The sequence below is a fragment of the Pseudophryne corroboree genome, chromosome 2, assembly GCF_028390025.1.
Source record: "Pseudophryne corroboree isolate aPseCor3 chromosome 2, aPseCor3.hap2, whole genome shotgun sequence".
NCBI lineage: Eukaryota > Metazoa > Chordata > Amphibia > Anura > Myobatrachidae > Pseudophryne > Pseudophryne corroboree.
This window is the reverse complement of record NC_086445.1, coordinates 236,933,026-236,946,941: the sequence shown is the minus strand read 5'-3', so window position 1 is coordinate 236,946,941 and position 13,916 is coordinate 236,933,026. Positions and strand designations below refer to the sequence as shown.

General features: G+C 48.5%; 1 protein-coding gene and 1 pseudogene across 1 annotated transcript in view; one reads left to right on the top strand and one right to left on the bottom strand.

Annotated features, from left to right (window-relative positions):
• LOC134991372 (retinol dehydrogenase 7-like) overlaps positions 1-13,916 on the bottom strand; it is a 250,241-nt gene that overhangs the window by 34,907 nt on the left and 201,418 nt on the right. The window lies entirely within an intron of this gene.
• Positions 8,494-8,612, top strand: LOC135051462 (5S ribosomal RNA; annotated as a pseudogene).

The window sequence follows — 13,916 nt, the reverse complement described above, 5'->3', positions numbered from 1 at the left end:
ACAGACACTGGGTGAGAAGCACCGCACCTCGGGCTTCAAGTAATAAAAAAAAAAAAAATACGCCCACTTCCGGCCCGGCACTGTGCTTCCGCCAACACGGACACAGAGCATGGGCGGCTGTATCTTCTCCCTGGCGCATCGACCTGCACCCTATACGGCGTTCCAGTAGGAAGGAATACAGCGCCACAGCACATCCCGCTGGAATCCCGGCAGGCACCGCCGACAGCTACACACACTCTCGCAGTTACTGGTGTGCATCCGGTCAGGCACTTAGGTGTGCGCCCGGACATCTGTCACACTGCAGTAGCTGGATAACAACTGATAGAAGCATATGGATTCCACAATTGATTATATATACAGTAAAACGATGTGATATTAGTGTCCATTTCGATAGTTTATTACACAAATCTAAGGCGCTGAACCTTTATAGTGAGTACTGTGACTGCTACTATCAGCAGAATATCAGATATACCTGTTGATATATTTACTGTTCATATTTTCCAAAGTACAGGCTGGTTGTGACCTAATCAACCGGTCAGGATTCATTGCAAATGCACTATATCTTATCTCTGCAATTCAAACACACAATCAATTATCCTGTTGTTTGAATTAATTAATGTGTGGCTAAACCTTTTGGTTTCTGATGACAGAGATACCGATGCAATTGGCTGAATACACTTATATAGCATTTTTCAGTGTAGCCTAAACATGCATGTTGCTCTCTATGGGGTATATGCAATTGCGGTTGAATTCATGAAAATGTCGAAAAACGGGGCATTTTCGACAAAAAAAAACATGTCGAATTGGATTCGTCAATGCAATAGAGTACTTTTCGTCAAAATACCTGCCGTTTCAGATTCGACTTTTTGCAAATCGCCTTTTTCAAAATTCGACATGTCTGCAATGGTCAAAATGCGGCTTTTCGACAAAAGTATATTCAATTGAAGAATGTCGATTCGACAACAGTGCTTTTCGACAGCAATTTCGTCAATTTTATTCCACCTCACTTTGCTGGCGGGATCTAATAAAAAAAAATTTGAACATTTTTTTTTTTTTTGCTTTTTGGATTGCTAATAGCATATCTATTTATATTTGAAGGGATTATCTACTTGGTTTGTATTTTTTTTGACTCACAAGTATTATTTAATTGATTTTTTAAAAGAATATTTTTTTCTTCACTCTGCTGAGGAAAATGTACCCATAATTTCACAGTTTTACCCAGGATACACTTCTGCAAAGCCACTCCAGTATTGGACCAGTTTACCCCACTCTACCATGGACATCCTACTTGTGATGTGGACCTGAACCACCGCCATGTTAGTCACTCTTTCAGGTGAGATTTATTGGCCAAAACTCCATCTTGTCTGAGTAACCTGTGTATATGCGCAGTGTTGCTGGGACCTTTTGTTCTTTCCTAGGGTGGAAGAAACGCTCTCAAATTTGCTCAGCATTCTCTTCCACAGGTCTTGCGGAGTATCCTTCCCAAGGTGCAAGAACCAGCGTGGATGAAGTGACAGGACAGTTCCCCTGCTATACCTTGTGTTTGGATGACACAAATACCTGGAACCTCATACTGTTCTCTTCCACAGGTCTTGCGGAGTATCCTTCCCAAGTTGCGTGGATGTGAAGGGACACGACTGTTCCCCTGATGTACCACGGGCGACCTACTTGTGATGTGGACCTGGACCTCCGCCATGTAGCAGACAACCCCCCTCAGGTGAGATGTATTGCCCCAAACCCCCTCCTGTCCAAGTCACCCCGGCGTGTCCCAAGTGCAGCCCTCCGGCATTTGCAAAACTGCACATCCAATCATGCCCTGACAGCAATGCTTACGCTGTGTCAGGGCATGCTTGGATGTGTAGTTTCTCAAGTGCCGGAGGGTTGCATTTGTGGCCGCTGTAACCTGCTTGTGTCAAAGTGTTGCTTGTACCTTTTCCTTTTCCGAAGAAAGGTGACACTATTACCAATACCTGGAACCTCATACTATTCTCTTCCACAGGTCTTGCGGAGTATCCTTCCCAAGTTGCTTGAATCATCATGGATGAAAAGGGACACGACAGTTCTCCTGCTGTACCATGGGCGACCTAACACAATACCACTGCATCTCATATATTACATTTTATTTACTAATAATTTAAAGAAAAACACAAAACTTCTCATTTTAAAAATGTATTGAAGAAATATAAATAATTGTATTTTATTTTGGAATAAAAAATAAAATGTAATAAAATAAAAAAAGTAGTGTTTGTTCTTCTTTACATTCTTTTCTTGTGTAGATATCTGTGAAAAAAAAACCATATTAAGTAAAGACACTAATGATGTCATGTTCATTCCTTTCCAAAGAACATTTGTGGAACCACACAGCCCAGCATGACCCATTGCTGGGCTGTGTGGTTCCACAAGGGCAGGCGGTCCAAAGTGGAATAGTGGTGTCAGTGGTCAGCACTTTGACACGCCTGCACTTGTGGAACCACACAGCCCAGCATGACCCATTGCTGGGCTGTGTGGTTCCACAAGGGCAGGCGGTCCAAAGTTTCTTGAATATATACATTGAAACATGGCTTTACTCACCTTGGTACGCACAACACGAACTACGCCGTCCACTTCAATTTTCCACCCAATCCTATGAATAAGCCAAAAATAAACACTAGTGAATAGTAAATTCACACAACAGTGAAAGCCTATTGTACACCAATACAAAAAGGAGTTTTTTGTTAAAAAAAAAAGTGGTATCAGAATAGCTCTTTGGCCCATCATACATGTAGCCACAAGGAGCTTTCATCCGTTACCACACGCGCCCGCATACATGCCCGCGCATGTATGCCTAGACATAAAGCTCCTTGGTAGTACCCGGTCACGGGTGGGGGAGCCCAACACAAATATAAAACAATAGTAAGAAAAAAAAAAAACTAATGGGAGGGGGAGAAAGGGATACATGAAAAACATAAGAGTAAATAAAACAATACAACCGGGCTTATGGTGGTTGTCCGTCCAGATCCTCTTCTTCCTTCTGATGGGGCGTCGATGCCTGGACTTGGCCTCGGTGGCCGTGCGGGTGTAGATGTTGCGGCCGGTGTTGGTGGTGGAGGCATCTGGTGGGTGGGGTACATCCCTGTATATCCTTGGTACAGCTGTGACCGTCTATACCAGGATGGTGGTGGAGGAAGGGAAGGAGGCGTCCATGTGGCTTGTGATGGCGGAAGTGGTGGTTCACCAGCGTGTTGATGAGCTGGCTCTGGGAGCTTATCGTACATCATCTGCAGTGTGGTTGCGATGATCTGTTGGCTGGATGCCGAATGTCGTTGGCTCTCCGACATGTTGTCAACGCTGTGTGCCAGGCATGATGTGTTCTCCACCAGCCGGTTGATGGATGTGGCCAGAATGTGAAGGATGTCCATAGTCTCCCTGTGATCTTCTCGTCTGGTCTTTTGCATTTCGGCCGTGCTGTCGGCATGAGCCTTTTGCATTTCAACCAGACCGTTTGCCATCTGCTCCATTATCTTCTCAATGGCGTCCAGTCTGGTTCCAACGACATTCGTGTAAGTATCCTGGCGGGAAGTAATCTCGGATGCCAGGGTGTGTACCCTCTGAACATTTGAGGGATCCCGCCCTTCCTGTACGTCTGCCACCAATTGCATTTGTGCAGCTGAAAAGAAAATTAGAAATTAGTATACACATTCATACATTTGTTTGAAGGCTCACAATTCGATATTTACTCACACAGGGATGTAGAAACAGCAGGCTGCTGCACTTCCACCTCGTCGTCCGACGAATCCTGTAGGAGATCCGGCCTGAAGAAGGAACCAATCCCCGACGCAAGTCCGCTGCTGGTCCGTGGCACCTCTGTTTGCAATAGAAAAAAAATTAAAGTTAATAAACTATACAAAAATGGTGCACCCCCCCCTCCCACCCCCCCCCCCCCAAAAAAAAAAAAAGTAAATACAAACCTTCTCCATCCGGAGGTGCCGCTGCTCCAGGAGCTTCGCTTGTCCTCAATTCTGGAGACTTTTCAAGGGTCCGGCTGGATACTTCTGCACGGCTGTCTTCAAACCCAAGAAAAGTCTCGTCCGTTAACTCTGTAGACTCAAACAGTTCGGGTGATGGGTCCACAAGGGTAGTGTCTTGTTGAGGCTCTTCGGTCACAGTCCCAGAGCTCCTGGAGAGATGACGAGCTGGTGATGGCCTGCGCGCAGGAGATGTAGTTTGGTGCCCAGCTGGTGGTGTGGTCGCCGACGGTGTCTGGCGCACAGGTGACGTTCTGCGCGCTGATGTCTGGCGCGCAGGTGATGGTCTGCGCGCTGACGATGTCTGGCGCACAGGTGACTTTCTGCGCGCTGATGACGTCTGGCGCGCAGGTGACTTTCTGCGTGCTGACGATGTGTGGCGCGCAGGTGATTATCTGCACGCTGCTGATGCTTGCTGCGCAGGTGATGGTCCGCGCGCTGCTGCCGATGCCTGCTGTGCAGGTGATGGTCCGCGCGCTGGCGATGTCCTGCGCGCAGGTGATGTACTCTGGGCAGGCGTGTCTGTGGAAAAACAAACAAACACATTAGCAAATACAAAAAAAAAAAAGATTTAGTACAGCTCATCTGAATGTATTCTTACCATCAGGCCTCCTTTTGGACTGCTTATCTCCCGCCGTCTTCCGTCTTCTGGGCGGTTCTTCCTCCTCGGGAAAGCCAGCAGGACGGCTGGAGTCCACACCTCCGCGAACTCCTTGGACCATGACAGGGTTCATGCGCCTTTTAATAACGTCCTCCCAGGGTAGCCACTTCAGATTGAGAGTCGGACCACCTCCCGTAGCTGTCTCATGTCGGCGCTGAATCCCCATCTTCTTTTTGGTCTGTCTGCGGCAATCACTGTACCGCTTCATGCAGTTTCTGGTGCTCCGGCGGTTTCCAGATACTGCAGTGACTTGTCTCGCGATGGCATCCCAGATGTTTCGCTTGGTCTTAGCTGCTGTGGTCTGTGCCCTTGGTCCATACAGAACGTCGTAGGACCTGTCGACGCCATCCACTAGGGCACAGTTTTCCGCCTCAGTGTATCTGGGTCCACGCGGCTTCTTCGGTCCTGCATCTTCACCAGAGGATTCCTCCTCTGACTGCTCCTCTGGCTGGCTTCTTGCCTTTAGGGATTAAAAAACCCCCCATGCATTTAATAAGATCGGTATGTACCTGTGAGTGTGTATCCCTGGCAGTGCGCAAAGATACCTGTAGGTGTGCATGGCAGTGCGCAAACTAGGGTGTGTCAAGTTGGATGCTATTGTGTCTGCAGGTGTTGTCAGTATTTACCTTTTTAGGCTTTTTCTTTTTCTTTGACTTCTCCATTTGGTCCCTTGACGACCAAGGCTGGTCACTGCATGCCTGGTCGGTCGTATCCTCCTCCTGGGTCGGCTACCACTCCTCGTTGCTATGCAGGCAGAGGCAGAACTCTGGGAGGCAACGGAGTCATCTGCCACCGGGCTCCTGCTCTGTAGGGGGGCACCTCTCCTCCCATTTTGTGACACCATTGAATTAAGTTAATGGATATCTGCCGCTGTCTTTTCAGTGGCCGACTTCCTCACTGTTCCCTGCACCTTACAAATCACACCCTCTTTATTATACTGAATATACACATTTTACAAGTGTCACACCCAGGATTAGAACCCACATCCTATTACGCTGGAAGCAGACACCTTACTGATGAAGTGGTTTGCTCCTGTATAGGAAATATGAGAATTTTAATTATATGAAGATACTTCTCTGACAATTACACGTAACTTCATATAGTTAGTTACAATTCTCATGTTTCCTCTACAGGAACAAATAACGCCATTAGTAAAGTATCTGCTGTCAGTGTAACAGGTCATGGGTTCTAATCCTGGGTATGACAGGGGGGCACCAATATTTATCTTGCCTCCGGGCAACTGGGACGAACTTACGCCACTGTATGCAGGGAAAGTTCTTCTGAGGGGTGGGGGGAAGGGGGGGGATCGGGGCCGCTTGTCCCTGGACATCTGTTGTAAAAAGAAAAAAAAAATATTTTTACAAATTTAACACACATTACAAAATTACATGCAACCACACGTCATGCTGCTGGGACCCCAGTTCTCAAGCAGGACTAAACACACATAAAAAAAAAAATAGAAAAAATAAACAGCCAAATAAGCCAAAACCCCCGTACAAGCATCCCTGCACATGCTGGAGGTCAACCAGTGCTCACACAAACTGGCTGACACAAACAAAATGGCTGACACAAACAAAATGGCTGACAAACACAGTCACCCCAAACAAGCCAAAAAGCATCCCTGCACATGCTGGAGGTACACCAGTGCTAAAATAGGAGGAAAAAAACATGTTTGGCAAACAAACGACATGACATGTCGACCGCATGGCTGACACAAACACGCTCAAAGTCACGGCAAACAAGCCAAAAAGCATCCCTGCACATGCTGGAGGTACACCAGTGCTAAAATAGGAGCAAAAAAACATGTTTGGCAAACAAACGACATGACATGTCGACCACATGTCTGACACAAACACGCTCAAAGTCACCCCAAACAAGCCAAAAGCATCCCTGCACATGCTGGAGGTCAACCAGTGCTAAAATAGGAGCAAACAAACCTGTTTTGGCAAACAAACAACATCACATGTCGACTGCATGGATACCGACACGCTCTAAAATCACCCCAAACAAGCCAAAAAGCATCCCTGCACATGCTGGAGGTACACCAATGCAAAAGCATGACCCAAAAAGTAATTTTATTGGAAAAAAAACACGTGAAAAACTACCCCAAAACACAAAACTCCAAAAAAAATATATGCAGCAATACAAGCAGGAGCTATATACACATACCTGCACACATATACATACCCCAGACACCCCAAAGCAACACCACATGTACACCTCATGGCAACCCCCACTACACAAACACATACATGCAACACCAGACCCACATGTGGTACTTACCTAAAAATGTAGAAATCGCTCCAAAAACGACTCTCCTCCGGGGTAACAGGTATCCTCCTGTCTGTCCTGGATTAAAGCCTGCTGGGTGTCCAAACGATGCCACAGCAAACAACCAATTTGCTAGCTCTGCACCTCCACACACCTCTCTGCAGGTTCACAAAATGGCTGCTGAACACGCAGCAAAGAAGCCCTAATAAAGGGCTCAAAACGGCGGGAAGTCGAATTCAGGACGCCCACTACTCGACGATTGGTCCGTTATTCGACAAGGGGAGTGTCGAATGCGTTTTGTATCGAATATGTTGAATTCATGGTCCCGGCGGGAGGGCTGCGGCTGTCGAGTACAGTCGAATTTTAAAACGGACGAAAAAAAGGCGCAATTCGTCCGGAATTGCATATACCCCTATATGTAACACAATTGCTCTTTTCTTAATTTGAAGAATTTGCAACAGTTTCACACATAGCCTGCTGATGTGGTAATACTACAGGCTAAGGGGGTCATTCCGAGTTGATCGTAGCTGTGCAAAATTTTGCACAGCTACGATCAACTTTCCTGACATGCGGGGGAACGCCCAGCACGGGGATAGCCCGTCCCCGCATGTCATTCCGGCCCCCCTCGTAGAAGTGCAAAGGCATCGCATAGCGGCAATGCCTTTGCACTTCAGGAGTAACTCCCAGCCAGTGCAGCTTTAGCGAGCTGGCCGGGAGCTACTCCTCGCTCCCCGGCCCGCAGCGGATGCATATGACATCACGCAGCTGCTGCGGCCCGCCCCCCGTTCGATCCGGCCACGCCTGCGTTGGCCAGATCGCGCCTACGAAACGCCCCCTCCCGCCCATCGATCGCCTCTGCCTGTCAATCAGGCAGAGGCGATCGATGTCCTTCCACAGCCATCGGCCGTGCCGCATGCGCAGGCGCACAAAGGCGCCAGTGCATGCGCAGCAGGGACCCGTTCGCTCTGCTGCGTGAAAACGCAGCGAGCAAACGGGTCGGAATGACCCCCTAAGCCAGGCGTATGTATTTGATACAATTGCTCTTTTCTTAAATTGAAGAAATTGCAACAGTTTCATTTTGAGATACATAATCTGCTGATGTGGTATTGCTAGCTACAGACTAAGAATCATTTATCTTGTAATAGACTAAAAGGATATAAGTGCATTTTTGAAGGGATGGTAAATCAACTTTTTTTCTACCCCTACTTTTGCCTATAAAGTCACAACTACCACCTGGATCTGAAATCTATTACTCTGAATTTTTTCTCTGACAATTTAATTTATTAAATATATAAAAATCAACTTACAATTTTCTCTACAAATCGTCAATTTCACACTCTCTCATCCAGTATATGGTTGTGCCCTGCAATGTTGATTCAAACAACAGGGACTTTCCACTGGACAGCAGAAGTGTAAAACCTATCTTCTGTCTCACTTTCTCCTAATTTCTGTTCTCCACATTTACTCAGTGCTTCATCCTTCTGTGTACACATTTTCAATATACACTCTCATCCAATACAGGTAATATAGGCGATTATCAGTGACGCCTTTTTCACCATCTACAGTCACACCACACTGGTTATGCCCGATCCCATCTGATCTTGGAAACTAAGCAGTGTTGGGCCTGATCAGTACCGGAAAGGGGGACCTTCTGGGAATATCGGGTACTGTAGAATTATATAGGCAGAACTATCCAAGCACCTGGGAAAGCAGAAGTGTACCTTACATTTCTCTGACGTCCTAGTGGATGCTGGGTACTCCGTAAGGACCATGGGGAATAGACGGGCTCCGCAGGAGACTGGGCACTTCTTTAAAGAAAAGATTAGGTACTACATCTGGTGTGCACTGGCTCCTCCCTCTATGCCCCTCCTCCAGACCTCAGTTAGAATCTGTGCCTGGCCAGAGCTGGATGCACTCTAGGGGCTCTCCTGAGCTTCCTAGAAAGAAAAGTATTTGTTAGGTTTTTTATTTTCAGTGAGATCTGCTGGCAACAGACTCACTGCTACGTGGGACTTAGGGGAGAGAAGCAAACCTACCTGCTTGCAGCTAGCTTGTGCTTCTAGGCTACTAGACACCATTAGCTCCAGAGGGATCGAACACAGGGCCCGACCTCGATCATCCGTTCCCGGAGCCGCGCCGCCGTCCCCCTTGCAGAGCCAGAAGACGGAAGAAACCGGAGGAAATCGGCGGCTGAAGACTTCGGTCTTCATTAAGGTAGCGCACAGCACTGCAGCTGTGCGCCATTGCTCCCTATGCACACCACACACTCCGGTCACTGATGGGTGCAGGGCGCTGGGGGGGGGGCGCCCTGGGCAGCAATTAGAGTACCTTACATGGCAAATTGACACATAATACAGCTTTTAAGCTGTATATGTGCATAATCCCCCGCCATTATACAGATAAAAAAGCGGGAGAAGTCCGCTGAGAAGGGGGCGGGGCTATCTTCCTCAGCACACCGGCGCCATTTTCTCTTCACAGCTCCGCTGGAAGACAGCTCCCCAGGCTCTCCCCTGCAGTATCCAGACATCAAGGGTAAAAAAGAGAGGGGGGGCACTAAATTTAGGCGCAAACTATATATAAAAGCAGCTATAGGGAAAATCGCTTTTGTTAGTGTAAATCCCTGATTATATAGCGCTGTGGTGTGTGCTGGCATACTCTCTCTCTGTCTCCCCAAAGGACTTTGTGGGGTCCTGTCCTCAGTCAGAGCATTCCCTGTGTGTGTGTGTGTGTGTGTGTGTGTGCGGTGTGTCGGTACGGCTGTGTCGACATGTTTGATGAGGACGCTTACGTGGAGGCGGAGCAGGAGCCGATAAGTGTGATGTCGCCCCCTGCGGGGCCGACACCGGAGTGGATGGATATGTGGAAGGTATTAACCGACAGTGTCAACTCCTTGCATAAAAGGTTCGATGACGCAGCTTTGTGACAGCCGGCATCTCAGCCCGCGCCTGCCCAGGCATCTCAGAGGCCGTCAGGGGCTCAAAAACGCCCGCTACCTCAGATGGCAGCCACAGATGTCGACACGGAGTCTGACTCCAGTGTCGACGAGGATGAGACAAATATACAATCCACTAGGGCCATCCGATGCATGATTACGGCAATGAAAAATGTGTTGCACATTTCTGACATTAACCCGGTTACCACAAAAAAGGGTATTATGTTTGGGGAGAAAAAGCAGCCAGTGACTTTTCCCCCATCTGATGAGTTAAATGAATTGTGTGAAGAAGCGTGGGGTTCCCCAGATAAGAAACTAGTAATTTCTAAGCGGTTACTAATGGCGTACCCTTTCCCGCCAACGGATAGGTTACGCTGGGAGACATCCCCTAAGGTGGACAAGGCGCTCACACGCTTATCAAAAAAGGTGGCACTGCCGTCTCAGGATACGGCCGCCTTAAAGGAGCCTGCAGATAGAAAGCAGGAGGCTATCCTGAAGTCTGTGTATACACACTCAGGTACTATACTGAGACCTGCTATTGCTTCAGCATGGATGTGTAGTGCTGCAGCAGCGTGGTCTGATTCCCTGTCTGATAACATTGATTCCCTTGACAAAGACACTATATTGCTAACCATAGAGCATATTAGAGACGTAGTCTTATATATGAGAGATGCACAGAGGGACATTTGCCGGCTGGCATCTAGAAGTAATGCGATGTCCATTTCTGCCAGGAGAGTATTATGGACTCGGCAGTGGACAGGTGATGCTGATTCTAAAAGGCACATGGAAATTTTGCCTTATAAAGGTGAGGAATTGTTTGGGGACGGTCTTTCGGACCTCGTATCCACAGCAACAGCTGGGAAGTCGACTTTTTTACCTCAGGTTCCCTCACAGCCTAAGAAAGCACCTTATTATCAAGTACAGTCCTTTCGGCCTCAGAAAGGCAAGCGGGTTAGAGGCGCGTCCTTTCTGCCCAGAGGCAGGGGTAGAGGGAAAAAGCTGCACCATACAGCCAGTTCCCAAGAACAAAAATCCTCCCCTGCTTCCACTAAGTCCACCGCATGACGCTGGGGCTCCACATGTGGAGCCAGGTGCGTGGGGGCCCGTCTCCGGAACTTCAGCGACCAGTGGGTTCGCTCACAGGTGGATCTCTGGGTTCTACAAGTGGTATCTCAGGGATACAAGCTGGAATTCGAGACGTCTCCCCCTCGCCGTTACCTCAAATCAGCCTTGCCAGCTACTCCCCAGGACAGGGAGGTAGTACTGGCGGCAATTCACAAGCTGTACCTCCAGCAGGTGATAATCAAAGTTCCCCTCCTTCAACAGGGACGGGTTTACTATTCCACAATGTTTGTGGTACCGAAACCAGACGGTTCGGTGAGACCCATTCTAAATTTGAAATCCTTGAACACTTATATAAGGAAGTTGAAGTTCAAAATGGAATCGCTCAGGGCGGTTATTGCAAGCCTGAAAGAGGGGGATTACATGGTATCACTGGATATCAAGGATGCTTACCTACATGTCCCCATTTACCCACCTCACCAGGTGTACCTCCGTTTTGTGGTACAGGACTACCATTACCAATTCCAGACGTTGCCGTTTGGTCTGTCCACGGCACCGAGGGTATTTACCAAAGTAATGGCCGAAATGATGATACTCCTTCGAAAGAAGGGAGTTATAATTATCCCGTACTTGGACGATCTCCTTATAAAGGCGAGGTCCAGGGAGCAGTTGTTGGTCGGAGTAGCACTATCTCAGGAAGTACTACAACAGCACGGCTGGATTCTGAATATCCCGAAGTCGCAGCTGGTTCCTACGACGCGTCTGCTGTTCCTGGGTATGATTCTGGACACAGAACAGAAGAAGGTGTTTCTCCCGGAGGAGAAGGCCAAGGAGTTGTCATCTCTGGTCAGAGACCTCCTAAAACCAAAACAGGTGTTGGTGCATCACTGCACGCGAGTCCTGGGAAAGATGGTAGCTTCTTACGAGGCGATTCCATTCGGCAGGTTCCATGCACGGATCTTTCAGTGGGATCTGTTAGACAAGTGGTCCGGGTCGCATCTTCAGATGCATCAGCTGATCACCCTGTCCCCGAGGGCCAGGGTGTCTCTGCTGTGGTGGCTGCAGAGTGCTCATCTACTCGAGGGCCGCAGATTCGGCATACAGGACTGGGTCCTGGTGACCACGGATGCAAGCCTCCGAGGTTGGGGGGCAGTCACTCAGGGAAGAAACTTCCAAGGACAATGGTCGAGTCAGGAAGCCTCCCTACACATAAACATTCTGGAACTAAGGGCCATTTACAATGCCCTAAGTCGGGCAAAACCCCTGCTTCAAAACCAGCCGGTGCTGATTCAGTCAGACAACATCACGGCGGTCGCCCATGTAAACCGTCAGGGCGGCACAAGAAGCAGGATGGCGATGGCAGAAGCCACAAGGATTCTCCGATGGGCGGAAAATCACGTGATAGCACTGTCAGCAGTGTTCATTCCAGGAGTGGACAACTTGGAAGCAGACTTCCTCAGCAGGCACGACCTCCACCCGGGAGAGTGGGGACTTCATCCAGAAGTCTTCCAGCTGATTGTAAATCGTTGGGAAAGGCCACAGGTGGACATGATGGCGTCCCGCCTCAACAAAAAGCTAAAAAGATATTGCGCCAGGTCAAGGGACCCTCAGGCGATAGCTGTGGACGCTCTAGTGACACCATGGGTGTACCAGTCGGTTTATGTCATACCAAAGGTACTGAGGATAATAAGAAAGAGAGGAGTAAGAACTATACTCATCGTTCCGGATTGGCCAAGAAGGACTTGGTACCCGGAACTACAAGAAATGATCTCAGAGGACCCTTGGCCTCTGCCGCTCCGACAGGACCTGCTACAGCAGGGGCCCTGTCTGTTTCAAGACTTACCGCGGCTGCGTTTGACGGCATGGCGGTTGAACGCCGGATCCTGATGGAAAAGGGCATTCCGGTTGAAGTCATTCCTACGCTGATAAAAGCTAGGAAGGATGTGACAGCTAAACATTATCACCGCATATGGCGAAAATATGTTGCTTGGTGTGAGGCTATGAAGGCCCCAACAGAAGAATTTCAGCTGGGTCGATTTCTGCACTTCCTACAGTCAGGAGTGACTATGGGCCTAAAATTGGGATCCATTAAAGTCCAGATTTCGGCCCTGTCTATTTTCTTTCAAAAAGAACTGGCTTCACTGCCTGAAGTTCAGACGTTTGTTAAGGGAGTGCTGCATATTTAGCCCCCTTTTGTGCCTCCAGTGGCATCTTGGGATCTCAACGTTGTGTTGGATTTCCTAAAATCGCATTGGTTTGAGCCACTTCAGACCGTGGAGTTGAAATATCTCACGTGGAAAGTGGTCATGCTTTTGGCCTTGGCTTCGGCTAGGCGTGTGTCAGAATTGGCGGCTTTGTCCTGTAAGAGCCCCTATCTGATCTTCCATATGGACAGGGCAGAATTGAGGACTCGTCCCCAATTTCTCCCTAAGGTGGTATCAGCGTTTCATTTGAACCAACCTATTGTGGTGCCTGCGGCTACTCGGGACTTGGAGGCTTCCAAGCAGCTGGATGTAGTCCGGGCCCTGAAAATCTATGTTTCCAGGACGGCTAGAGTCAGAAAAACTGACTCGCTGTTTATCCTGCATGCACCCAACAAGCTGGGTGCTCCTGCTTCTAAGCAGACTATTGCTTGCTGGATCTATTGCACGATTCAACTTGCACATTCTGCGGCTGGACGGCCGCATCCTAAATTGGTAAAAGCCCATTCCACGAGGAAGGTGGGCTTTTCTTGGGCGGCTGCCCGAGGGGTCTCGGCTTTACAACTTTGCCGAGCTGCTACCTGGTCGGGATCAAACACGTTTGCAAAATTCTACAAGCTTGATACCCTGGCTGAGGAGGACCTTGAGTTTGCTCATTCGGTGCTGCAGAGTCATCCGCACTCTCCCGCCCGTTTGGGAGCTTTGGTATAATCCCCATGGTCTTTACGGAGTACCCAGCATCCACTAGGACGTCAGAGAAAATAAGATTTTACTCACCGGTAAAT